Source organism: Lycorma delicatula, chromosome 7, assembly GCF_047948215.1.
Source record: "Lycorma delicatula isolate Av1 chromosome 7, ASM4794821v1, whole genome shotgun sequence".
Classification (NCBI taxonomy): Eukaryota; Metazoa; Arthropoda; class Insecta; order Hemiptera; family Fulgoridae; genus Lycorma; species Lycorma delicatula.
Window position 1 is genome coordinate 112,776,948 of NC_134461.1, and position 27,112 is coordinate 112,804,059.

Here is a 27,112-nt window from a genome sequence, read left to right on the forward strand (position 1 = left end):
GTTAAGAGGCGACGAAGTCAACGAACTAAAATTTTCAATTCTAAAATTGAACTAAAGTTTTCAATTCTAAATATGACCTAACCTAACAGTGAAATGAAAATGGGGGAAAAAATAAGCGTAAACACATGAAAACATTATATTTCGGTTCAGTTAGATTTGTAATAAAGAATACTTTCAAAAAATACCTCGAATTTTGTTAGACAACGTTTTGTTTTTACATTTGATGAACCGTGGGACTCGTATATGTCATTCTAATCATTTTTTTAATGTACCTTTACGAATCGCGCCGCTAGATAGCATTACTTGATAGTACTAGGTAGCGTACAAAAGTTTAATAATGTACTTGAAAGATGTATTAAAAGATGTACTTAAATGTATTTAAAAGAAAATATACTACAGCTTGTTTTAATGCTCTTATGAAAATGAAAGTACTGAAGATGAAACAAATTTTTTTAATTCCCATCACTTTTAATAAAAAACTTTTATTAAAAAAGGAATAATTAAAACAGAAATAAATTTGATTGATAAAATCGAATTTAATTAACGATAAAAATCAAGGGTTACATCCCTACAGATGCTACCCTTCTTACATCTTCTTACAGATAACTGTAAGATTACATCACGGATCTTCGATTCGTAAAGATCATTACACTAGATTTTTAAAAAAGGAAAAATATGGTACGAAGTGAATGATATGACTATCAACAAAAAAAATTGGCGGTGAAATTCAATTTGTTTGTTCTAGAATGGCAATAAATTTTAATAAAAAATTCATAAGATAACAATCACTAATTCATAAAAAATGATTAACCAAACGCAGTGATATCCAAAAAAAATTACAATGAAATCGTATACCTTCCGGTAAGAGTCTTCCAGATATCATTTGATATCATAAAAGGTAAGACACTACGAGTTTTATTATCAAAATCTGTTATTAATTTAGAATTTTCTTTAAAAAAAATACATGTTAGATATTTGTAATAGACAATAGATATACATTTGTAATAGACAATAGATGTACGATAATAGAAAAATAATAATGAAAAAATTAAAAATATAGTTAAAGAGAAATATTTAAGTGTGAGTTTCTCTCAGTGGAATTCTCTTCAGAAAGTAAATTACTTTAATATTATCTATTGGAATAAACAGTTTTTTCTTAAATAGCTGTGTTAGTGTTTTATATTTATATTTATAAATATATATTCTAAACCTTTACAAAGTATATTGACGCAATTTTTCTTACCTCTCATATGAAGTCAATTTTTAAGAAAAATATGCGGTATGATTGAAAAGTTACCCCCTAAGGACAAAGTTACAGAGTTTTTCAAAAATTAGATAACAAATTTATACTACTTTATTTATATACTTTCTTACTGCGATCGGATCTCCTAAGGATTATTCATGCGTAGTTCTGACATTCTTTTCCAAGGTAGTTTCATTTTTTCTCTTAACTTTTCTCTCCTTCCTTGGTCTGTTCACTTTGTTTCCTTTTCTGTTTCTCTGAAAAGATTCATCTACTAATTATTTTTTTATTACTTCACTAGATAAGCTGGAAAGTTTTGCATGGATTATAGAACGGAAATTTTTTGCGTATGAAAACTACTCTGCCACGGACATTGGCAAATTAATTAAATTTAAATTAATTTAATGGTTTTATCTTAGATAAACGTAATTTTTTAATTTCTACAAACGTTAAATACAATTTCTTTTACAATATTTAGTTTAAATTACTTCTTCGAAATGTCATATTTTTTAAATGGTACCCCTGTCCACTGATAATCTCTTCGAATGATTTGTTTTGGCCGGTAAAATCCAATTTCCATATAAACTGATCCATACTAATCAAAACACGCTCAACCTAGCATCCATGCTTTAAAACATTAATTACATTTTCCTACTTATATAAATTGTTTTTTCGGCATTATAATAAATTGTATGTACATTTAACTAACTACAATAATAAAAATGTGATGTATTACAACATAATTTTAAATTAATATATAATTTAAAAAAAAATATATATTACACAAAATTAATCAGATTAAAAGCTCATTTAGGTTAAAACTTCATATTATTCCATAATACTTCATCAGTCTGAAATATGCGGTTAGCTGTTTCTTAATTATAGAACCTTCGAATCGTGGCTTAACAAAATTACGAGAAATATCTTCACATTTCTCATAGGCTCAGGTTTGACTTTAATCTATTTCATTTACCATGACCGATTTCTATTTTGTTAATATAATGAACCTTTCCTAGTTGCTACAACCAAATAATACCATGGGCTTTAAGTGTATACATTTTTTTCCATTATAAAAATTAATTACTTCGATCTATTTACATTTTACTAAGATTTCTCCACTTGTCTAAACCATGAATTATTCATATAAAACAAATTCCTTAAATGAATGTTCCTATTACAAATTTTGTTTTGTGAAATATATTTTTTTTTCACCTTTAACATGTTCTTTATTTTTTCTTTGTTTTCAAATCCAATTAATGTTTCAGTGGCATGTTTTTACTATTATTATTAATATTTTAGTAAAATTTAACAAATTTACCCATTCCTTTATTTTCAATTTTAATTTATTACTGTTCATGGAGTTTGTCTTGATGTAACAAAAATTGGTAGCTACTTTTAATGCTTGTTTACTTCATTTTATTTGTTAATTTTTATTGAAAACAAATTTATTTAATTTAACTATAGTAATTTTGTTGATAAATTATTTTTTCCTACTCGTACAATTTTCGTAAATCCTGAAAGTTTTCTTAATATTAGATCCGTTAATATTAAACAACAACCCTGTTAACTTCATGCACGTCACGGTACGAGTATAGTGTAAGAAATATATTACTTTGTTTACATAAAATCTAAAACAGGTTGACTTGCAATATTTCACTGGAAGAGGAACGACGAATCTTATTCAGAAAACGATAGCGAGTAAAAGATTATTTATAATTATAACTGTATATATAGACCGTTTAAGATGATTAATTTCGTAATAATGAGTAACATAATGTACCTAAATCAGAAAATAAAAATAAATTTTAATTTAAAAAAACATCGCCCGAGCAGGGACTTGAACCCTGGACCGTTAGGTTAAAAGCCTAACGCTCTACCGACTGAGCTACTCGGGCTACTTGATACGTGACTTTTCGCGTGAAAAATTATTATATTATTTTCAGTATATATTAATATTATATCAGTAAAAAATTAAAATTAATTTTATCTTTGCATTTATAAATTAACTAAGCCAAAAATCTTGAATATGACTCAACTAACGAAATAGTTCATACTAGAATTTTTCACATGGTTCTTACGTCGCCAGTATCTCAGAACCGCTTAATTTAAATGATATCATCTCACTTATCATCGTTGTATCAATAACAAAAATTGCAACAATAAAAATACAAAAATGAATAAATGCGTAACGTACAATTATTTTTAAAAATGAAAAATTTATTTATAAACCAAGCAAGATTTTCTATACAAAAAATCTGACCTTGATTATCACATATTGGTGAATGTTTTTCCTGTCATAGAATTTTTCTTTTCTGTCAGATTAAATTTCCTTTCTTTCATTTTAAATAATAGACTGAATTTCTCTCCATTTATTGATACTATTTTTTTTGTCATTAGTTTTTAAATTGGGAAAAATATAAAAAATAACTATATAACAAAACTAAAATTATAGATACAATTTTAAAAAATCACACAACGAATTTTAAAGTGTTTCTTCTGGGAAAACATTTTCTGTGTGTTGTTTAAATTTTATTTCTTGTAATATCGATATCTGCTATTACTCTAACTCTTTCGGTAGTTATCTGTAATATGTTGTCAATTATTATCATTTTACTTTTTCTTCCTGACTGTCCTGTTTGCTTCATAATTTTCTTCCACTTGCTTCTACCCACATGTACAGTAGTTCGATCGTCTAGTTTGTCCACATTCCAACAATTTGTTCAATTTTTTTTCATATAGCTTACAGTACTTTTCTCCTCGATTTTTTTCATTAATATTTGTAGAACTTTCTCTTAAATATTTCTTACTTGTTCATTTTTTATACTTTTCTAAAACTACTTTCTGTTTTTTTTAATGTTTTTTATTGAAAGACTTGTTTATTTCATTATATTTTATTTTTCGTTTCATTGCGGTTTTGTTCTTTGTAAATTATTTTTTCATAAAATATTTACATAATAATATCAGGATAAAAATATTTTTTTTTTACATACAATGATTTTGTTTATACTGTTTATAAATACAAAAGACTGAGTTATATTTAATATTAAAATAATTTAACTAAGATTACAATAAAAGAGATTATTCAAACTAAAAATCAGACCATTTGATTCATTTTAACAATCACCGACAAATGTTAAAAGTAACTTATTAAATACAATTTTTTTTTTGTCCATTCATTTGACTGGTTTGATTCAGCTCTCCAAGATTCCCTATCTAGTGCTAGTAGTTTCATTTCAGTATACCCCCTACATCCTACATCCCTAACAATTTGTTTTACATACTCCAAACGTGGCCTGCCTACACAATTTTTTCCTTCTACCTGTCCTTCCAATATTAAAGCGACTATTCCAGGATGCCTTACTATGTGGCCTATAAATCTGTCTTCTTTTAACTATATTTTTCCAAATGCTTCTTACTTCATCTATTTGCCGCAATACCTCTTCATTTGTCACTTTATCCACCCATCTGATTTTTAACATTCTCCTATAGCACCACCTTTCAAGAGCTACTACTCTTTTCTTCTCAGATACTCCGATTGTCCAAGTTTCACTTCCACATAAAGCGACACTCCCAACATATACTTTCAAAAACTTTTTCCTGACATTTAAATTAATTTTTGATGTAAACAAATTATATTTCTAACTTAAGGCTCGTTTCGCTTGTGCTATTCGGCATTTTATATTGCTCCTCGTCCATCTTTAGTAATTCTACTTCCCAAATAACAAAATTCTTCTACCTCCATAATCTTTTCTCTTCCTATTTTCATATTCCGTGGTCCATCTTTGTTATTTCTAATACATTTCATTACTTTTGTTCTTGTTTATTTTCATGCGATAGTTCTTGCGTAGGACTTCAAATATGCCATTCATTGTTTCTTCTAAATCCTTTTTACTCTCAGCTAGAATTACTATATCATCAGGAAATCGTAGCATCTTTATCCTTTCACCTTGAAAGAGGTATATGAAAGAGGTATAATATTTTATGTTTAAATTCACTCACTACTTTACCTCACTGCATAAGTGTTTATGAAAATTACTCAACTAATTCATCAAACTTTCTCATGCATAACTTCAGATAGACTATTACAAGAAATTAATCAAATAGTTTTGGAGATTTTCGGTCCACAAACCATTGAATTGGTCCATCCAAGTGAATTGGATATTTTAATCCTCATAGCTCAAAACTTAAAGAAAATTCAATTTCATCCCCAGTCCCACCGTGCGACCGAAAGTAATAGCATACTTTTTTAGTCGGTAAAAAAAGTGTAACAATAATTTTTAGAATTACGAGTAATTTAACACTATGAACAAGGGAGAAACAGATAAATATGTTTAATTTAAGATAGTAGGTTTTAGGAGTGAAAATTGAATTTTCTTCACTTGTTGAAATATGAGGAGTACAATACATGTGTGTATAATATATAATATTATTGTAATACATCCGCATTATGGTGGGTTTATAATTTTTGTCCACCATATTGAATCGAACTTAATTTTTTTTAAATAGGTAAATGGACATACGACACATGATTTTGATAAAAATCAACAATGATAAAAACAATAGTGAAACCTATTTTTTGTGTTAGTGCGTTCGTTATCGAGTTATAAGAATTCAAAGTTGTAATGACGGAAAAATCTTGTTAGCAATTAAACGAGGAAAAAACGCGCATTTTACATTCATAATGCACAAAAACGAACTTTAAACAGTGCTATAATATTGTTAATAATAAACAATAACTTATAAAATTAACAACACAACAAAAACTTAAACAACTATATCAACTGCTACTACTTTTTCATAAAAATTAACTTCCAAAGTTAACATCAGCTGATATTTTTTACTTATCAGCTGTTAATTTATAACAATGCAATTTGTATTTCGTTGAAATAATGCAACTTCCTAACTCCTCATTTCATCTTTTTACTTTAACGTACTTGTAATGGTAAAATTTGCAGGTGTTAGTAAAAATTAAGTTGTAGGCCTAGTGGTCCAAATTTGTTTTTTTTTTTTATAGTTTTATTATTAGTATTCTCATTTATTACTTATTTTTATAAAAAATATCAAATCTCCAAATAACAATGCCTTTTTTAAGTGAAACCGAAAATATAACTTTGTTGATGATGTATGGTTAAGTGACAGAGTTCGGCTTTTACAAGAAGTATGTAGTTGATTTAATAATAGATCTCCTAACAGAGAACCAATAAGTAAATCGACAGTTGTCAAGACAGTACAGCGATTTGAAAAAACCGACACTGTTAAGAATCATTCTCGTACTGGTAGATCAAGAACTGTCACAAGTGATGCAAAGTCAGATAGATTAGATATTCCAGACCTTGAAATAAATTTTGAAAGCACACCGTTTCACAATAAATGTTTAAAATGCCTCCCTCTACACATAACTTGTTTCATGTTTAGTGATGCATGTTTAGTGATCGTATTCGTCAATTACTCTTCTTTTCAATTCGTCAACTTCTACAGGTTTTGTTTTGTAGGCATTATGTTTGAGGTACCTTAAAAAAATGAATCCAAAGGAGACAGATCTGGGGACCTGGCAGGCCGTTCTATGGCTCCTCTACGACTATCCAGCAATTTCGAATTTGTTCATTTAGCAGTTTCCGTGTTCTTTAAATAACAATGAGGTGGTGCATAGTTTCTCCAACAAGCATCTCTTGTAAGATTGTCATCTAAAATAAAAGGCCTTAAAATACAATGACCAACGATTCCCGCCCAAACGTTCACTTTCTGAGGGTGCTGTGCATGAGCTTCCAACATCCATTTGGAATTATTATTACTCCAATATCGACGGTTTTGCTAATTCACATAGCTATTTAACATAAAAGCCGCTTCAGCAGTAACTATAATTAATGATCATCTTCAGAAAGTTCTTGCATTACGTATAGCTTATAAGGGTGAAATTTATTTAAATAACTGATGTTATATTGGACAACAGATTTCTGACTCGATGAATGAGAGCCTTTGACTAATGACTGCAATACGTCGGGTGGGCCAACGAGGCCTGGCTAATTACTGTGAAATGCAATCAGTTAGAGAGTCAAAAGATGACCTCTTTTAGAAACGGGGGAACTGTGGCGACTGGAATCGTCACAAGGCAGGTATCTTTTCCTACCAACGGTGGTTATGATGTCACAGGGTGTGATTGGGGGTAAAGGACTTTCTTTACGTTTTGAGGTATGAGGATTACAAAATACCATTCGTGTGTAAAATTTGATTCCTCGAAAATCTCCAAAACTACTAAATCGATTTCATTCAATCAAATCAAGTTTAGATATGCTGAAGTAGTTAGTCTCTGAAGTTATGCATATGCAACTTTGATGAAGATCAGTTAAGTCGTTCTTCAATTACGCTCAATATAAGATCAACAACAGCAAACATAACCTCAATTATTATTTTGTCTTTGTATTGGTGTATTTTTCATATACGCTTATGCAGTGAATTAGTTTTACTTGTGTTTTGGGGTCTACTTGTTAATCGAATGTTAAACAAAGAATTTCTATTTCTATTTTTATTTAAGTCAGAAATGCACTTTGTTTAATTTTTGCCTTTTATAAAAATTGTTTATGAAACGCCTTCTTTTTACTTATAAAATATTTTAAATATTTGATAAAATATTTTACAAAATTAATATTTAGAAATATTTTTTTTTAATTAAAAATTACTGTTAATCCTGAAAAACGTTTGAAAAACTTTTAATACGAGTATATGTGGTAGCAATTAATAAAACATCAAATTTCCTGAAATAAGCAAAATTTAAAAAAAACTTACTGTGATAAATATTAGGTCTGTCAAAAGTAAAATAGTTAATGAAAAGTATCAAGTGTAGATACATGCCCGTATATGTTACGTGTATCTCATTATATTGGTTGTAAATACGCCTTGATTATTTTATTTGATAATTTTATTAAAAAAACAAAAAATATTAGTCATATATATAGAGGTAGGAGATACCTTAATTAAATGCAGTAGCTAAGCTTCTTAATTGGGTTTGTACTATAAATAAATTTGGTCCGCTTGTGGCACTATTTATATTTACATCATGTCTCACGAGTTGTAGTAACCTAGCTATGACCGTCTATCATTCACCTATTTCACCATTACACACACTAGAATAGTTCTGAGGGGAATTTTATCAAATAAACTTTTTTTATTTTCTTTTATACAGTTTTAAAACATAGGTACTCGTTTAATTATATTTAAAAGTATATTTTTAGTGATCGTTGTTTATCTTATTTTTATTTTGTGTGTTATTTATTAGTTTTATTTGGATTATAATTTATTTTATTTTTTTAATTAACAACGACTATATTAAGAGGTAAGTTTTTCTGCTTAACAATGTATATTTTGCTTAATATTTTGTAATATTATCTTTAATTTATAACTTTAATTTACAAAAAAAAAAAAAAATACAAACTGAATTCTTTTAAATAAGTACTTTTAATTTTGACCTGCATGTCCGTCGATTTCCGAGTCTTCGCATGTGGTCTCCACACGCATGCGTACATTACAGTGCATATTTATATCATATTTTAGAAGCAAAATTTAAATAAAATTATAGCAAATTCAAAATTTGTTTTATTTTTGTTTTCTTTTTCGTTATTTTAATGTATACCCTCAGACAATAAATAACAAATAATTTCCGTGATTATATTTTTAATAGTAAAAATAATTTAAGAATCTAAAATAAAAATAAAATATGTTTAAATCTTTTAGCAGCATATTTTTATATATATTATTGAAAAGGCGTGTCAGTATTGGCACCAGGTAATTTATATGTTGACTTATCCTGTTTTGTTTCAGTGATAACTGGCTGTAGCTTACCTGCACTGGTTTTTACACTCAGGAGACACTCCTTTTAATTAGTACCACAAATTTTAAATTAGGTTTCTTTTTTAATTAATACCATAATATTATTACATTTGATTAAATGCACGTATATTTTTTTCATTACATTTGATTAAATGCACGTATATTTTTTCACTCATAAAACCCCTCCTTCCAAAATAAATATTTGTATTGATATTGAAAAGATAAAAATAATTTGATAACTTATTCATTCGATTATTTAATTTTATGTAAATAATGTAGTTAAATTTTTATTCATTAGGTAATCACGTGAAAGTTTAAACATGCCTAAAATTGAATCTACGATATTATTAACTTATCAATTCCCACTTAAAGTGGGAATATGAAGGAAATTAATTTAAAATGCTTTTATTTATAGTCGCATCAAAAATTAGCGACTATAGGAACACTATCATGTAGTATTATATAAAACAACAAAAATCATAAAGAACAAAAATAAACAATAAAAAAATAGGAACAATAAATAACAAACATAGACAAGAGACAAAATAAAATACATAAATTAGACAAAATCACTAAATCGTATTCTTCATTCCACTGTAGGAGGGGAACGGCAACAGACGGTTACAATTATTTATTTTGTCAAAAAAGTAATTTATATTTTTTTCTAAATTTTATCTCAAACAAAAATAATTGTTTTGGTCATTTTAGCTTTTTTAAATGTTCACTTTATTTAGTATAATTTAAAATTTATTTTATACTTACGCTCCAGAGTTTATTTCATAAAAAATGAGCTTTTGAATCATTTAATACAAGTGTAAACAATTTTTCTAATGTTTTAATTTGCAACATCATGTGTACAAGTGATCGTCGCTAGAGATTTTGATTGAAATCGTTGTATCTTATTTGCTGCTAAATATCTTATATAGATGTAAATTTCGGTAGCTTTATATACTGTAATATAAATGGTAAAAGAGTAGATTACAAGAATTTAAAATCAATAGTTAATAAAATTAATAAATGTAGTTGGAGTCTTATAACCAATTTTATTTCTATTTGAACTGAAATTTATTCTTGTCACAAGTTTTTTTCCCCGTAGGGAGAGAAAAAAGCTCTGCCAGCGCCGTCAGGCCCGTATTGACGGCAGTGCGAGGCTCTCTCACCCGCTAACAAATAGTTTTATAGATTATTATTTTTATTATTATTACATTTTAAATATTCTTGATTTGTTTACCATAAATTTATTTTTAAAAAAGCCTACTTGTATGTATGTAGCCTACTACAAAACAAATATTTTCATACTAATAGTGAGCTCGTAGAGTTTTCCTTTTTTGTTTTTTTTTTTTTTGTAATTTTGTGTTTGTGGTAATATAGACTTCAGGATGACTACGGATAAATGCAGATTTTCCGATTTTTATTTTTTAATCCTTTAATTCAAGAAAACATGAACAATTATAAAATTCTATCAAAACGCCCTTTAATGTAAATCTGTCCATCTTTAATAAGATCTATACTAATTATTTAATAACACTGAATAATGTTATTAAATAGTCAGTACAAAGCAAGCCTCTATATATGTTTTTTATACAAAAAATAAATAAAATTGTATTTCAGGAGAAATAGAAAAAGCAGCTTACCTTCTTTTTTTAGGATATATTTACTTTCGTTTTTTAGGATATTTTTCTCACCCCTTTGTGTTTAAAATGGGTCAAATCTGTTGAGTTTATACCATAAAAATAATTTTAAAATAGAATACAAAACAAAAAACACCGCTGGCAATTCCATCTTGCAATCATCGGTATTCCGAGTTATTCCTGAGAATTGATCTAGTAACATCGCTTTCATCTGCAATTAATTAACGCAAATAAAATAGCATAAAACTTGTCCTGCAAAAGCTGTGCCGGCATGCCTGCTAATGGTTAAATGGCAACTCCTTGAGTAGATAACAGATTTCACCTCTCGATTTTTCATTTACTATTTCTATATCATTTAAGACTATTTCTGGTCTACCAATGCGTAGTGTAAAGTCTCTTCATTCAGCCTTCTTTCTTTCTTTTTCCTGTTTAGCCTCCGGTAACTACCGTTTTAGATAAATGAGGATGATATGTATGAGTGTGAATGAAGTGTAGTCTTGTACATTCTCAGTTCGACCATACCTGAGATGTGTGGTTAATTGAAACCCAACCACCAAAGAACCCGGTATCCACGATCTTCTTCATTCAGCCTGTAATGTTTTATCAGACCTCATGGGAAGAAAGGTGTTAAACAAATGAGAGATTAATTATTAACAGTTTTCTTCACCATCCACTATTTCAGCATAGTTTCATTTTTTTTTGTAAGCTCCAAAATGGTTATCATCCAGCCTAAGACCATCCAGACAGACCATTTATACTTTAGACAATGAAGGTCTGCGAATAAATGGAAAAATATGATCAGCTTAACCCTGCATGAAGAACCCTTTCCTGCTGAGATTGTCAAGCAGTCAAACTGTAACAGAAGAGGCAATATCCCTCCCTAATGACACTTCTTAGTACTGATATTTCCACTGTTCTCTGGACACTTCTCCTCACCTCATACTTTCTTGCTATAGAATAGGGTGCTTGACTTATCTACATAAAAATAGGCTCTCCTCCCTTCTTGTATATTTGTATAACATCGCATAACGGATGTCTATAAAACAAACTATATAAAAGAGGTAATGGATTAAATTGCATGTTTAAGTCAGAATAATCATGGCGTTATTAGATCTGTTTCTTTATTAAAGCTGAAAGATATTATTTTCTCCTGGGTATTGTATTAGTCAAAGCACATTATCCCACATTTATCTCTTTAAAAACATTGAGAAATTGTTTTCTAGCACCCAGATCTCACCTGTGAAATACTTACCAGGCCAAACTTACCACTCTGAGCCCATAGGACAATCCGTCGCAAGGAAAGTGAATTTTCTTTGGTGTTTTCTTCAGCAGTACCTATATTAAAATTGATTTTCTATCTCGTTAATTTTTTAAGTTTTCTTTCAACAAGTGTACTGCTAACTAAAGTTTTTTGAATTTTAGAAAAAATATTAACTTCCTTATGTTTTAAACCTATGCCCCATATAATAATTCTACTTAGAAATAATATTTAATTACTGCTTATATTTTATTATTTTTTTTTTTTTTTTACATTTGATACACACCAGTATAACAATATAAAATTTTTTTTCTAAATTACCTTCTTTTATCATTATTTCCATGGTAATAATTTTAATAATGCATAATAAAAAAATAAGGGTAAAAATATTCATGATTAAGAAAATATTTTGAAATCCGTGATTTCCAGTAAAATGACTAAAACGTGTATCGATACTATGAAAATATCCTTTAGACTATTATTGAAATATGAGTTTTATTTTAACTTCGATAAATTTGGTAGGATAATTAGAAATTAGTTTTAAATCTCTAAAAATTAAAGAATATAAATAACATTATAATTGTAAGAAACGGTAGGGTTCTTTTTTGTTAAGGGAAGGGATAGGTATGTCGTCGCAATGCACCATTCATTAGGAAACCGGCGTAGTGTTCACTGTATGGAGAGGTAACACTGCAGCTCGCTAGTCCTACACACACCGGGTTTGTTGGGGTAGGGTGGCTGGTGAAGCTGCCTTCTATTTTGGAAGGGTTGACTTTCCCTCTTTATTGGTATTTCCCACACCATTTAACCTAAATCGAATATTCCACTACCGCTCTCTCTCATTACTTTCTCTTTCTAATGCTTTTGTTTTTTTTATAATTTATTTAAACAACAGGTATTTACTAATCATCGTTAAATAATAATTCCGCTTTATTATTCCCTCTATTTAGAATAACAACCCCTTTTTAATAAATTTGAAAATTACGCAAACATTTATCCAGTTTGAGGATGACAAAAAAACGATGTCATTGTCACCTTCCTATTAACGCGTACAAGGAGTTTTGCACAATGCCACGCAGTTCGTTAGAACTTTGTCGCTAAGAGGCGAAGAAGTAAACGAACTACGTTTACGGTTGTAAACATGAACTAATAATGAAATGAAAATGAGAAAAAAAATAATAAATGTGAAAACATTAATTTCAATTCAGTTAGGTTAATAATAAAGAATACTATTCAAAATTTTGTTAGACAACGTTTTTTTCCATTTGATGACCGCGATAGGCAGCGCACAAAAACTTGATAATGCACACGAAATAATAAAGTTTAAAAGATAATATACTTTCTAAAGCTTGTTTTAATATTAATACTCTTATGTAAATTAAAGTGCTGAAGAAGAAAAAATTTTTTAATTCCCATCAGGTGTTTAAAAAAGTGAAAGTATTAGTTTATAAGAGATTATATTAGTTTTATTAAAAATGGAATAAATAAAAATCGAATTTAATGATAAAAATCTAGGGTTACACTTACAAAGTAATAAATGTAATATTACATCACTTTCATTACGATGCAGGTGTTCAACCAGTCAAAGACTATTCTTTTGAACCACTGACCGATCAGAAGTGGGTATTTTTTAATGTATCAGCTGTCTTTTCACTTTTGTTAATTATGTTACACTTTTTATTCTTTTGTTAATTATGCCAGATTCTGAGGAAGAAATATCTTTAACACCGATCGATATTAAAGAAAAGGCAGATATTAATCATATTAATGGCCGTTAATGCACTCCTGTGAAATTTACGGTACTCGCTAAGGCTCGTCTCGTATCTAAAAATATCTTATCAACTTTTTTATGAGAATGAATTTTTAAACGGCAGTATAATTTATACACAGAAGTTTCAACTGGTATTCTATATCTCAAATATCTAAAATAACAGATAATAAGTTTTCGTATCCCAAAAAATATCAAAATTAAATAATGGATAACAGCTCTTTCGAAACTCTCAAGAATAATAAAAGTTATGGGTTCGGTTAGACTATGTCCGTGTTGATCTGTAGGGACCAACACTAAGACAATAAAATTCGATACTGTGCAAAGTTGTAAAAAAAATAATAAACAACAAAAATCTTTAAATAAAAAGTAACAATAAAATAAAGCAATAAGAAGGAACATTCTTTCAAACAATAATAAAAGAAATAAATTTAAAATAAAAATATCAGGAGAAAGTTTGTTTGAGATCCCGACGTTTTTTGTATTTGTATTGTATTAGTTTCCTATAAAACTCGAGTAAAAAGAATCTGCTCGCTTATAAGTGATTTATAAAAAATTCTCCTCAGTGTTGCTCAGTTAAAATATTTCCTGTTTCTATAACTGTAATATTGAAATATTAAATCGGTTATTAATTCATTTCTTGGATGTAGTTTATGTAAGGTTTTATAGTCAGTTTCGTTTGCATGTCAGTTTCTTTTTTAAAATTTTCTCATAATTGATACAGAAAACCCACCTATTTTATTAAAAGTTTTAATAAAACTTATATAATAATAGTCATTAAAGACTATGTAAAGTCAGACTTATATAAAGTCATTAAACTTATATAATAAACAAAATAAATCTTATTAAGAAATTCTGTGTTTAGAACTCATTTTTCTTTCATGATTTCACATATTTATTTTTTTAATTTTTATTTTAACATGAAATAATCGTCAAATATTTTTGTTTTGTCTTTAAATCTAAAGAAGTTGATTTAATGTTCTTATAAAAAGGAATAATTCATTGTTTAAATAACAAAAAGATATTTTTTTAATTTCAAATACTATTAAATACTACAACATAAATATGAAAATCAACATTACAAAAGAATATCTAAATAGTATCCTTTCCTCTGAACTGTGACAACCCAAAATCCTATGTCGTATAATCGTGTAGCTTTGTTCATTATTTGCAAGTCTATTTTTTAGGGCCCAAACTAATTTATCTAGACCAAAAAAACCTGCGTACGTATACGTATGCACTTGTTTTTGGCCTTATATTTCAGGATTTAAACTAGCCGATTTTTCTTAAAATTTGGCTGAAATATTTGTTTATTAAGGGAGGATACATCTAAAAAAAAAAACTAGTTTCGATTTTCTTCAGAAGAATTTTAGAGAAAACGTTTTTAAAGCAAATTCATTACCTAAAAAGCATAAGTAAATAATTCAAAAAACATTAAAAAAAATTCAACCCTTACCTCTTGAAATTGAAATACATGTTTTTTTTTCTTTCGCTCTATTTCCCTTCCATTTAAATATTTTTCAAAAAAAATGTTTCAAGTTTATACTTCATATGTAAAGAAAACGTTTTAAAGCAAATTCAATACCTAAAAACCATATGTAAATAATTCAAAAAACATTTTTAAAAAAATCAACCCTTACCTCTTGAAATTGAAATACATGTTTTTTTTTCTTTCGCTCTATTTCCCTTCCATTTAAATATTTTTCAAAAAAAATGTAAAGCAATCAAGAAATGTCTAATTTTTTTTTTAATTATAGATCTCGGATCTTAACGCAGAAAAGTTTTTTAAAATATTATTTTTCTTATTTTAGCTTTTATTGAAGGTCATAATTAGATTTAGAGAAAACTCGAAGCATAATGAATTGTTTTGGACTTTATAGGATATCCATGTTAGATTTACAATTAAAAATATTGATTAACCATACCGTCCATATGGATCTGATTAACGATTTATATATGATGGTAAATAAAATTTTGTTTTGATTTGCCATTCAGATCAAATGTAATAGACAGAAGCTAATGATTACGTATTAAGTTTTTAATTTTGTTATTAAGCTATATTATTTTTGCATATTGTTTTTCAAGCAAATCTGGTGGGACTCCAGCTTGAGTACTATATATATATATATATATATATATATATATATATATATATATAGAGAGAGAGAGAGAGAGAGAGAGAGAGAGAGAGAGATTCAGGTGGAAAAGGAAATAATCTTGGAACCGACTCTAGAGCTTGAAATAAGAAAAAAATTTTATAACAAGCATATATCCGAAAACGCTTTGTTATCGAGTTACAGCTAGTGAAATATTTCGCCCGGATTTTAGTTCATCCAGTGAAATAAGGTTATACTGAAATTTTTAAGGCATTATATAAGGGGTTAACTTGATTATTTCTTATTTTTGACCTGAAGAACGAATAAAGAGGTCCCTAACCGTATCTTACGTAATTTTCATGATTTGTAAAACGGAAGAATTCGATGACGAAAACATTTTTTTGGTTTGAAGTACAATAACTTTAAATAAATTAACAATTAATATAATCCACCTAACAAGCACGTTGATACGTTCTCTAGATCTTTCGGCTTACTTGAAAACCATCATTCAGAGTTAAAATGAATGCATTAAAATCAAAGTTTAAGTATCATAGTTAAAATTTAAAAACAGTCATGACTCTCCCGGTCCTACTAGTATAATCAATAGTCATGACTGTTTTTAAATTTTAACTATGATTCTTAAACTTTGATTTTAATGGATTAATTTTAATTTCTGGTGATGGCTTCCATCACCGAAATATCTAGAGAACGTATCAACATGCTGGTAAGATAGATTATTAATTGTTTGTTTATTTATTTTAACATATCAGCGGTACCATTTTTGAGAAATAGAGAATTTAATTCTGAGAAAGTTATTATAATAAAGTTTATGAAAACCAAAAAAATCAACTTTCATTATTAAAAACATAATTTAACAGGAAAAGTTAAAATTCGTAAAAATTAAAAACTGCAGAAATTAATAGGCCCTTTCGTTCCAGAACGTGTCACGAGGAGAAATTATCTGGAATTTTTTACATTGCTTGAAAATGTTTCATTTGCAAAACGAATTTAAACGGACTATCTACGTAACAGAGCACCAAAAAATTTCACAAAATGAAGTAATTCTTAGATGAAATATTTATTGTTAAACAGATTCGACGGCCGGAAAATTTGCCATCGAGATCACTGGATGTTACTTCTTTAAATTATTGTTTATGGAGATGGATTAAATGCGGTATATAAGCAAATAAGTAGTCACATATGATGAACTGATGGCTCGCATTCTCAATAATGTTTTCCTCAACAAAGAAAGCAAAGATATTATTAGGCTGGCAACAGAAAGTATAAGGAAACTATTTGAAAATTGCATCAGTGTCAGTGGTGGAATTTTCCAACATTTATTGTAACTTAATCCAATATAAACCACAGTGAATATTTTTTTTCAACGTAGGTAAAATCTGTAAATTACACAGCTATAATTAACAAATAATTCACAATAAATCTTCATTGACATCGATGAATTAACTTGTTTCCTTAATAGTTCCAATTCGCTTTTTGTTTTTCGTAGATTTTATTATAAAAGTTTTCTCAGAATTAAATTCTCTATGGTATGAATAAAATTTACGAATTTATATATGATTTAACAAATTTATTGTACTTCAGATCTAAAAAACGTTTTTTCTTCTCGGAAGTTTTCTCTTTTACGTTGTAAATCATGAAAACTTCTGTATATACAGTTCTGGCACCTGTATTATTGGATTTTTCAGGTCAAAATACAAAAGAAAACATCAAGCTTACTCCTTATATAATGCTTTGAAAATTTCAGTATGACCTTATTTCACCGCGGGAAGTGAAATCCGAGCGAAGTTTTTCTCTATATATACTATTACTATTTATACTGGACATATGTTCGTAAAAATATTTTTCCTTGTATAAAGCTCTAGAGTCAGTTCCCAAATTATTTCCTTTCCTCCTGAATATCTAAATATATATGTTCTCTTGACAAACTCATTTCTAATGTTAAATTTTTGTTGTTCTTGTACTTAGTAAAAATCTATTTAAATAATGTAATAATTTATATAATGCGACAGATTTTTGCATTACTTTCATTTTTATTTTTTAAAGGTCTCCTTTTTCCTACGTTTAAATTTGTCCAATATTTCAATTCAAATCCGTCTTTATACCTTTTTATTTGAGTTAAAATGACATTAGTAGTGTTCCACTAACAGGAATGAATTTAGTGCTAACATATTATTGAAAATTATGGATGAAGTTAAAAGGAATACAGATAAAATCTGTATTTAAAAAATGTATTATTTATCTAATCTGCTCTATTTTGTTCAAACGAGTTTTCTTATTTAAATAATGCTAGACAATATAAAATAATTAATTTTAAATTGTTATTACTTACTGTGTTTTTTCTTGTGTCCTTGACTTACTCTACAAAATTATTTTAAACATTTAATATTACAATGACTGAGTTTTCTTCAGTTTTAATTTTAAATTGCCAGAGTAATCGTCGGGGAAGAGAAAAAAAAACAGTAACTAATCCATTTTGTTTTAAACTTCAATAATTAAATATATTCCGTTGGTAAAACAGTTAAATAATACAATAACAGCTAATGATGGGGACATTATTTCCAAAACGTCGTTACACACAAATGTAGATGTTGCAAGATGGATTTAAATAATTTTTTTTTTAAATAATTTTTTTTTTTAGCGTTAATATACACCTTACATACGACTTTTATTAACTTTATTACATTATTACATTATTCACTTTTACATTATTACTTTTATTAAGACTCAAATGCTTTTTTTGTTTTTTTTGGGATTTTCCTAATATAATTTATTTTTGCTTTGGTCAAGTATGTTTTGACAATTATTTGGTAAAATAATTATTCCTTATTGCTTTTTGATTCATAATAACCTTCCACTTGTTCAGCATCCAGCCCCCCTCCCTTTTAGAAAAAATAAATTTTATTTTGTTTCAATATAAGCACAGGTTATAAATTGAACTATACGTCTCGTATAAAGTAATTCTTTTTTTTCATCATAGAAAATAGGTTCTGGCATATAAGTTATATGTAATATAAATTTCATAAATATCTATTCATGAGTAAAAATAGTTGTAATAATTCACAAACGCGATAAACTTTGAAATTAATCGCTCCAACTTACGTATATCAAACAACCCCCTGTGAATTTCCTTCCCTTCGTTTGTCAGAAAAGTTTAGTTACTTTTCCGTTTACTACTACTTTTATTTTACTTCCAAAGTTTAGTTATCGTAAATTATATTGGAAAGAATACTTACATTTTACTAATAGTCTGTGAAGGGTATTATAATTTATCTCTATTATATATTATATTCACAAACACTTAATAGAAAGTTGGATAATATTTTTTTAGAAGTGAAATTTTAAAATATGGTTTGAGTTTTTTTTTACTTGGGTTTTAGCACATAATGTTGAAAATAAACATTTAGATTACTGAAAAATAATATATTTAAAACAAATTTTTTTTTTTTTTTAATTATACGAATAGCCTATGATTAACCTACAAATTACTCAACTTCTATCAAGAAAGTGGCCAACGTTTTGATACTCAAAATTATCTAGGTCCACCTCTATTCCTCATTTCTTGGAACTTATACATTCATTCTTAAAAAGAGATATCTTTTAACGGGTGTTTATAAAAAAGTATTATTCCAAGAATGACAACAGAGATATATATTTTTTGCTCCCTTTTTTAAATAAGTAGTAACAGTGTTGTTCAAGTGACCAAAGAATTATAAAATGAATTATCTTTTTTTCTTGAACCATTTATTTCCTATTTAGGAATTTACTTAAAATTACTTGGGGTTAGAAAAGAATAAAATTGTGGAATGATGTGCTCAAACAAAATTATAACAATTTACAGTATACAGCTCAAAAAAAGATCAATATTATCAGCCTCTTCCTTTTTTGCGCTCTTTAAAAATTGAGTTATGAATTATTAGAGCAATAGTTCTATAGGACGATGTTGCTAATATTTATGTAAAAATTCCCCGTAGAACTAGACTAACATAATCAGCGGAAAAATTGTGAAAATTACAATATTAAAGTATAAAATATAAATACGTTAATTTCTTTAAAGTTCCTACAATATTTTTAACTGTTTTATTAATGAAAAAAACTTTTTAAGAAAGATTTTTGGATAGTACGCTACGTATATTTAGTTTATACTGATTTATCTTACAACGGATTTCTTTTCAAATATTTAACGGATTTCAATATTAACGGATTGGTATTTGAAAAGAAATCCCAAAGACATCTGGGTTGTTGAAACTTCAAAAATCTGGATTAAAGTACTTTACTACTGACTGATAAGGTATACCGATTAGAAGTTATTAACTGAATTGGCAGAGATGTTATCGTGTATATTAAGCGTTCTATTTTCAAGATGAGTTGGACATTTTTTCATTGCTAATTATTTTCTTATTGTGTATATATATGTATAATTTTCTGATTTAAAATCTTACTGTTTTATTTAATTTAGTATATTATATATAACATTAGTAAAAAAGCTGACAAACAGTTGTAGGACTTTCCCGACTAGCTGCTTTTTTCTGATGCTTTTTTCTTTTTATTTAAATATTATTTTTTTTTAATTCAATGATTCTAACGAAAGCGCGCGAGTGTGGCGATACCAGCGGTCATATATTTTTTTACACTTAAATTTTTTTTAAACTCCGGATTCACCGTTAGGCATTCTTCAGAGGATGAGATGAATGATTTGTAGCGTGTGTGAAAATGCCATGCCTGAGCGGGATTCGAACCCGGGACCCTCGGATGAAAGGCCGAGACGCTACCACTTGCGCCAGCGTGGCGCGAGTGGTAATAATAAATTAATATTAAATAAAAATATTATTTAACATTTATTAAATGTATAATAAATTAATATTATTAATTTATTTAATTCTGCCGCTCATCTGTGACATCACAGCATAGCAGACGACTACAGAAGCTGTACGTCAGTGCTTCATTAGCGCTTCTTGTAGTGAGAGTGGGTACTATTAACGCAGTATACCCACTTAGCCACTAGTTTATTTAGAGAATTTTTTGGGGTGGGGGTGCGATTTCGTTTTTGGAAATATTACTTTCTAATTGTTAAATTTGAGCTTAAATAAATAAAATTTCGTAATACTGAGGGTGACGTTACTCTACAGTCTCACTCCTTTGAACTTTTTAGATGAAAATTTATTGGCATTAATGCCCCATGTATAGAAGTAATCAGTGTTTGGTCAAAATCAGTTGAGTAGTTCTGGAGATATAAGGTGAGTTAGAGGGCGATACCGAACGTACACACGTACAACATACGAACAAGCAGAAAATTTCCATTCGGTGTTTCGGTTACTTAGGTGTCAAAACGTTAAGATCTGGTGAAAATAGTATATGCCCAAATTGGACCGATTACAATACTTTCCGTTCTAAAGCTATATCGCTACACAGGAAAGTCAAAACAGAAACAAATAACATTTTTTTATTTTTTATATGTTAAATAGTAGATATTCTCTTTTTTTAAATTAATTCCTCTCCCTCTTCCTGGAAACTTACTACTGCTACTAAGCACGAAGGGGTAATTATCATTGAATCACGGCTTAGATTACTAGGAATCAGCATGTATGGTTGACAATAAACATTAGTAATAAACTGTGTCGCTTAAACGAATTTGTTTACGTGCAATAGTACTATGTAATATGAGGGAAAACCAGTCGAGAACATTACCCTAAGTGAGTTGTTAAAGCTTCGTGTAAACAATTTAAACAGCATGAAATAAACTTTACCATTTTCATTAAAACTACAAATATTAATTTTCAATTTTTCCTTAAATCTTGTAATTAAAAAGAGATGTAAATTTTGTAGCAGTTAAATACGTTACAGATTATGTGATATTTTTTCTTTTTTTTATATGTAGCACACACACACACACACACACACACACACACACAGGGATTACATCATAGTTACCTCACTCCGATAATAAAAATAAAACAATATGACAAAGCGGTTTTTTTATTCTCACTGATTATTTTTTCTTTAGGTGTAAAATCTTTTTTTACGGAATTTATTTGTATATAATACTATTTTTAAGATTAAGTAACAATGTTTTTAAGGACTTTGACTACTTTTGTAGTCATAAAAAATTATATAAAAAAGAAAAATATTTCTTTCACATCCCTATAAAATTACTAGCGACGGAATCAGAAGACTGGTTTTCTCATACAAATACAAAATAACAAAATTGTAAAGCGTCCTTGCCACTTAAAACTTACACATTAAAAAAAGACTGTTATAAACACTTAAATAACACAAACCATTTTCAATGAATGTTGTCAAAACTTTCAAACGTTTCATTGTAAAATTTCTAATAAGTCGTACAAATTCTCATTTTTAATGCTACCGCCAAGGTTTGTCCTTAAACCATCCTTTTTTGCTTCTGTTTTTTCATCATCCTGAAGATCTCGATTTTGAACTCCAGGGTGTCAGAAACCTCGGAGATTGAATCCTCTGATCTCAGTGTGCCAGTTGCAGATCCATTAACTAGCAGACCCGAGGCTTTGCTTCTAATGATTGGAGCAACCTACACACGGCAGGTGAGCTGATAATACACCTGCCGGTTACCTGCTTTGGTTTACGGATGGTATTTTATTTTCTACTTACCCGGAATATCTGCCAAGCATCCCCTTATCCGACACCTGTGTGAGGACAGGTAACCTCACATGGGTTATTATTATTAAAATAGAATAACAGAAACAATAAATTCGGACCAATGACCAACCATAATAGCTGTTGATGCCCGGTCTTTCACTTCAAAAAATTTGAAAATGCCGATCTTTGTGGCTGAGTAGCGTCTCGCTATTTCGTGCAGAGATCCCAGGTTCGAATCAGGCGTGGCAACTTTTTATACACTACCAGTGTAGTGTATTAATTATTTATTTTATTATTAATTAATTATTTCTAAAAAATTTGAAAATAATTTGTTTAATAAGAAAAAGTAATTTTTATGTTTAGTACTGCTCACCAGGAACCATAGTTTACCATGAAGATGTTAGCTTCCATTCTTTTATCACTTGTTGACGCGTTTTGGAAACACTACATTGCCAAAACTTATCGTACTAATACTTTTAAATTTTTGTTAATCTTTATATAGCGTTTAGTCAACTTTTCAACGCCCCTCCGTATATTTGACATTACGCCTTACCTGACTTTTTCTTGTTTATTTGTAATTAATGGTTATATTTTTCTTTTCATTTTATTTATCTATTTCCTGTTTTCAATAAATTGAGATTTTTGAAAACGACTCGCTTGGTTGCTGATCTGCTCTATTTACGATTGTTTATTTGAGTTATGTTCGTTTTATTGTTACTTTTTAATTTAAAGATTTATAAATTTTCTAAAATGTTTATTCTTCTTCCGTTAACACATTTGTGAATTAAGTTCATTGATTCGTCTATTTTCATTAGGGTATGTTCTTTTATTAAATGCGTTGCGTAATTACAATCTTGTTTTTGATTTTTTTAAATTCTCATGTGTTTATTATATCTTAATTTTTATTTTCTTCCCATTTGTCCAATGTTGCTTGCAGCATTTACATTTTACTTTGTATATAACATTACTGTTGTATATTATCTTTTTCTTCTATGTTACTATTTATAGCTATTTTTATATTATATTTACTGAAAATGTCCTTAATTGGGTAAATTCCTTTCCTCTAAAGAATAAACAAAACAAATTTTGATTATTCTTTTGATTGATTTACTGAAACATAATTTTTTAAGACCAAGAGATGCATAGTTTTTTTTATTATTTTACTTATTGTAGATGATCTGTAGCTCAATCACAAAGCAAACTCTAAACTTTCAGCTACTAATATAAAGTTCCAACTACTCCAGTTACAAAGTGCATTAAAACAAACTTTAAATTCGATTTAACAAACGGATAAGAACAATAAGAGTATATAATACAATAATTATTCTAACGTTTTTACGATTAGTTAAACAAAAGGCTAATTTCCGCAATATTTACTATAAAAAATAAATAGAATAATAATCCGTTTTTATCTAATTATATTTATGAATATTATTAATTTTTCCCCATGATCATCATAAAATTCATTTAATTAAATTTTTTTAAACTTAATTTGTGGTTTTACATTTTCTACCTCAGCTTTTACTATAACTCTGACGAATCTTAGTGATGTCATTATTGCAGAGGTTCCCTGTCTTTAGAGAGGGAGATATCACTTAAAATGTTGGATTATATACTAACATATTGGAAAAGGCAAAAGGAGATCTACTACTTCGCTCCTCATTTCATTAATACGCCGGTCATATATCTGTTCTCACGCGAATGACTCTTTTCCTGAGCCTTTCAAGGACACCTTTATAAAACACTTAGTTGACAGTTTGTCCTGAAGGAACAAATTCTTTATGCACAATACCCCTATTGTCAAAAAAGCAAATAGCATGGTTTTGATCTTTTTTTGTTCATTCGACATTTTTTCAGTCCAGGAAATGGAGTGTGCCACTCTTCGCTCTTTTTCAGGATCGTACTCAAATATCCAGAATTCATCACCTGAGATCACACGACTGAAGAATTCTCGGTCATTGTCAATCCTCTCAAGAAAATCAATGCACACGTTTCTTCGATTGTTCTTCTGTTCCGTTGTGAGATTTGTCGGTACCAATTTCGCACAAACCTTTCGCATGTCCAAATCGTCTGTCAAAATTTAATGTACGGTGAAAGTGTTTAAATTTAACTGTTCACTCATATTCCTTATTGTTAACTGACGATCTGATCTCACAAGAACTCTCACACGCTCAACGTTTTTATTAGATTTTAAAGTTGAAGGTCTCCCTGAGCGAGGTTGAACATCGACGAGTTCTCGGCCTTCCAAAAATGATTTGTGTCAGCGGAAAACATTTGCTCTTGATAATCAATGTTCCCCGTAGGCCTGTTTCAACTTTTCAAAGGTCACACTCGCGGATTCCCCAAGTTTAACACAAAACTTGATTGCACAACATTGCTCTAAATTCCGATGCTCCATTTTCGTAACACACTTCACTGATAGCGCTGTCAAAAATAATGTGTTGGCTGAACGGAGGTGAAACTGGTAATAAGCATGTGAAAGGGATAAACAAACCGGTCTAGCACAGACCGGTAGACATAGCGTTGCCAGATCGCTCGCAGTATTACCAATCTCATTAATTTTCTCACACGCCTCATACATCCTAGATACATTGCCGACTTTTTTGGCATCATTATAATACGACAACAAATTTCTTCTCAAATTTATTTTTCAATGTTTATTATAAACGTTTTTTTTTTCTTTTTTACTTTACTAATAGTAAAATTATAATAAAAAAAATATATATCTTAAAATATAAATAAAGATTAAATATATTCTAGTTCTTTCATACAAGTAAAAATAAAAATTAATTGTTACATTGAACAGGATTTAGATAAGCCGCATACTGTCTAAGTCAAACTTTCTTATACGTTCATAAAACCTCAAAAAGCAAATGGAAATTTTAAAATAGCTGGAATAGCTAAAGTTGAATAGCTGAGATAACAAAACTTTTTAACTCTAACCTTGAGATACATTCATATCTTTAAATAAGTAAGAAGAACACGTAAAAGTAGAGCTAATATATGTTTTAAATACCCGTACTGAATTTTAGATCTCGAATTATTTTTAAAAAGGAAAAGTTTTTAAAAATATAAACATACTATAACTTTACCGTTATATTTTATTCTATTACTCTGGAGTAAAAGAAGCTTTTGAACTTCTAAACTATTCCTTCAATATTAAAATTTTATCTAAAGTACATTCATGAATACATGAGTGTATACACAGGTGTAATGAGAATTCTAAACAGAATTCATTATCATAAATTCGCTAAGAAATAACTAAAAACGTGTACATACTGTTATTTTGGAAAATTTTTATTTGAAATACTTAGCTATTAATTTTTTAGTGCTTTACCTATTAAATTACCTTCGTTACTAATTTGTTTTGAGTTAAAAATTCATAAAATCTGCTGTAAATATTTATAAGATCAATTTTATTTTACATATAACATACAACATTTATTTTACGTAAAAATCTTTTTTAAGATCACAAGGTGTAAATGAAATCAATCCTTAAAAGATTTTAGTGGGTGCAAGTAAGATTAAAAAGACAGAATATTGTTAAAGAATATTTGAATACTAGATCGAGGGTACCGGTGTTCCTTGGTGGTTGGGTTTCAATTAACCACACATCTCACAAACGATCGAACTGAGACTGTACAAGACTGCACTTCATTTACACTCATACATGTCATCCTCTGAAGTATTATCTGAACGGTAATTACCGGAGGCTGAACAGGAAAAAGAATATTGTTAAAAGAATGTAATTTTTGATTGGTAAAGTAAAATGGAAATTTAGTTATGATAAACCCCAATAACATTGTACAAAAGATATATAACAGAAAATTATGAATATAAGAAATTATATTCAAATAATATTTTGCATGTAAAAAGCATAAAACATTGTAACGGGGCCAATGTAACGGGTTTACGAGAAAGAAGGAGAGAGATAATAAAGAAAGAAGAATCTAGAGGGAACGAAAAAGGAATTCTTTCTAGGGAAGGACTTGTAGAATAGCATAGAAGGCAAGAACAATAAAAAAAAGCTGACAACACAGTCGTTTCTAATACACGGCTTACACGTAAAACTTAATTAAAAATTTTTATCATTTTTTTAAATATAATATTTTTTCGTTTAATTAAATGATTCTAACTAAAGATCACGCGCATACCGTATTTAATTCGCGTGGGTTTGGCGGTAATAGCGCCAAACCCACGCTTTTTGAGATGACTGGCATCGACTGCTTTGGTAATTTTGCCTTTTGATGATGGAAATTTGTAACTTATGATAAATGCCACGCCTGGCCGGGATTCGAACAAGGACCTCCGGATGAAAGGCTCAGACGCTACCACTCCGCTACGGAGACTAGAAATACTGAATATTTTTCACGTTTCTGCACCATAGAATTCAAAATTTTCTTCATTTATTGTCACGTTCCTTTAATTCAAGACTATTTTTTCATATCGTATTCTGTTGAATTATTCGTTTCTTATCAAAGAATTATGAAATGAAAGAGAAACAAAAACGATTTTGTAATTTAAAAAAAATATTTTGTAGATAAACAATAGTGTTTACCCTATAATTAAGTTAATTGGTTTGATTTTTAATAACTTGTATTACAATAAAGGTAAAAATAGAGGTTTGTTTTATTTTATTCTCTACTCAGTATTTTATTAACC

General features: G+C 28.5%; 1 protein-coding gene, 1 long non-coding RNA gene and 1 other non-coding gene across 3 annotated transcripts in view; 1 reads left to right on the plus strand and 2 right to left on the minus strand.

Moving 5' to 3' along the window:
- Positions 1–27,112, minus strand: part of LOC142327665 (uncharacterized) — a 233,589-nt gene that overhangs the window by 34,825 nt on the left and 171,652 nt on the right. The gene's annotated exons all lie outside the window — the stretch shown is intronic.
- TRNAK-UUU (transfer RNA lysine (anticodon UUU)) lies at positions 3,066–3,138 on the minus strand. The gene has a single exon. It is a non-coding gene; the product is annotated as a tRNA-Lys (tRNA).
- LOC142327666 (uncharacterized) overlaps positions 8,345–27,112 on the plus strand; it is a 57,852-nt gene continuing 39,084 nt past the window's right edge. The window contains exon 1 of the long non-coding RNA XR_012757053.1: positions 8,345–8,573. This is a non-coding gene — a long non-coding RNA (uncharacterized LOC142327666). The remainder of the gene's footprint in view (positions 8,574–27,112) is intronic.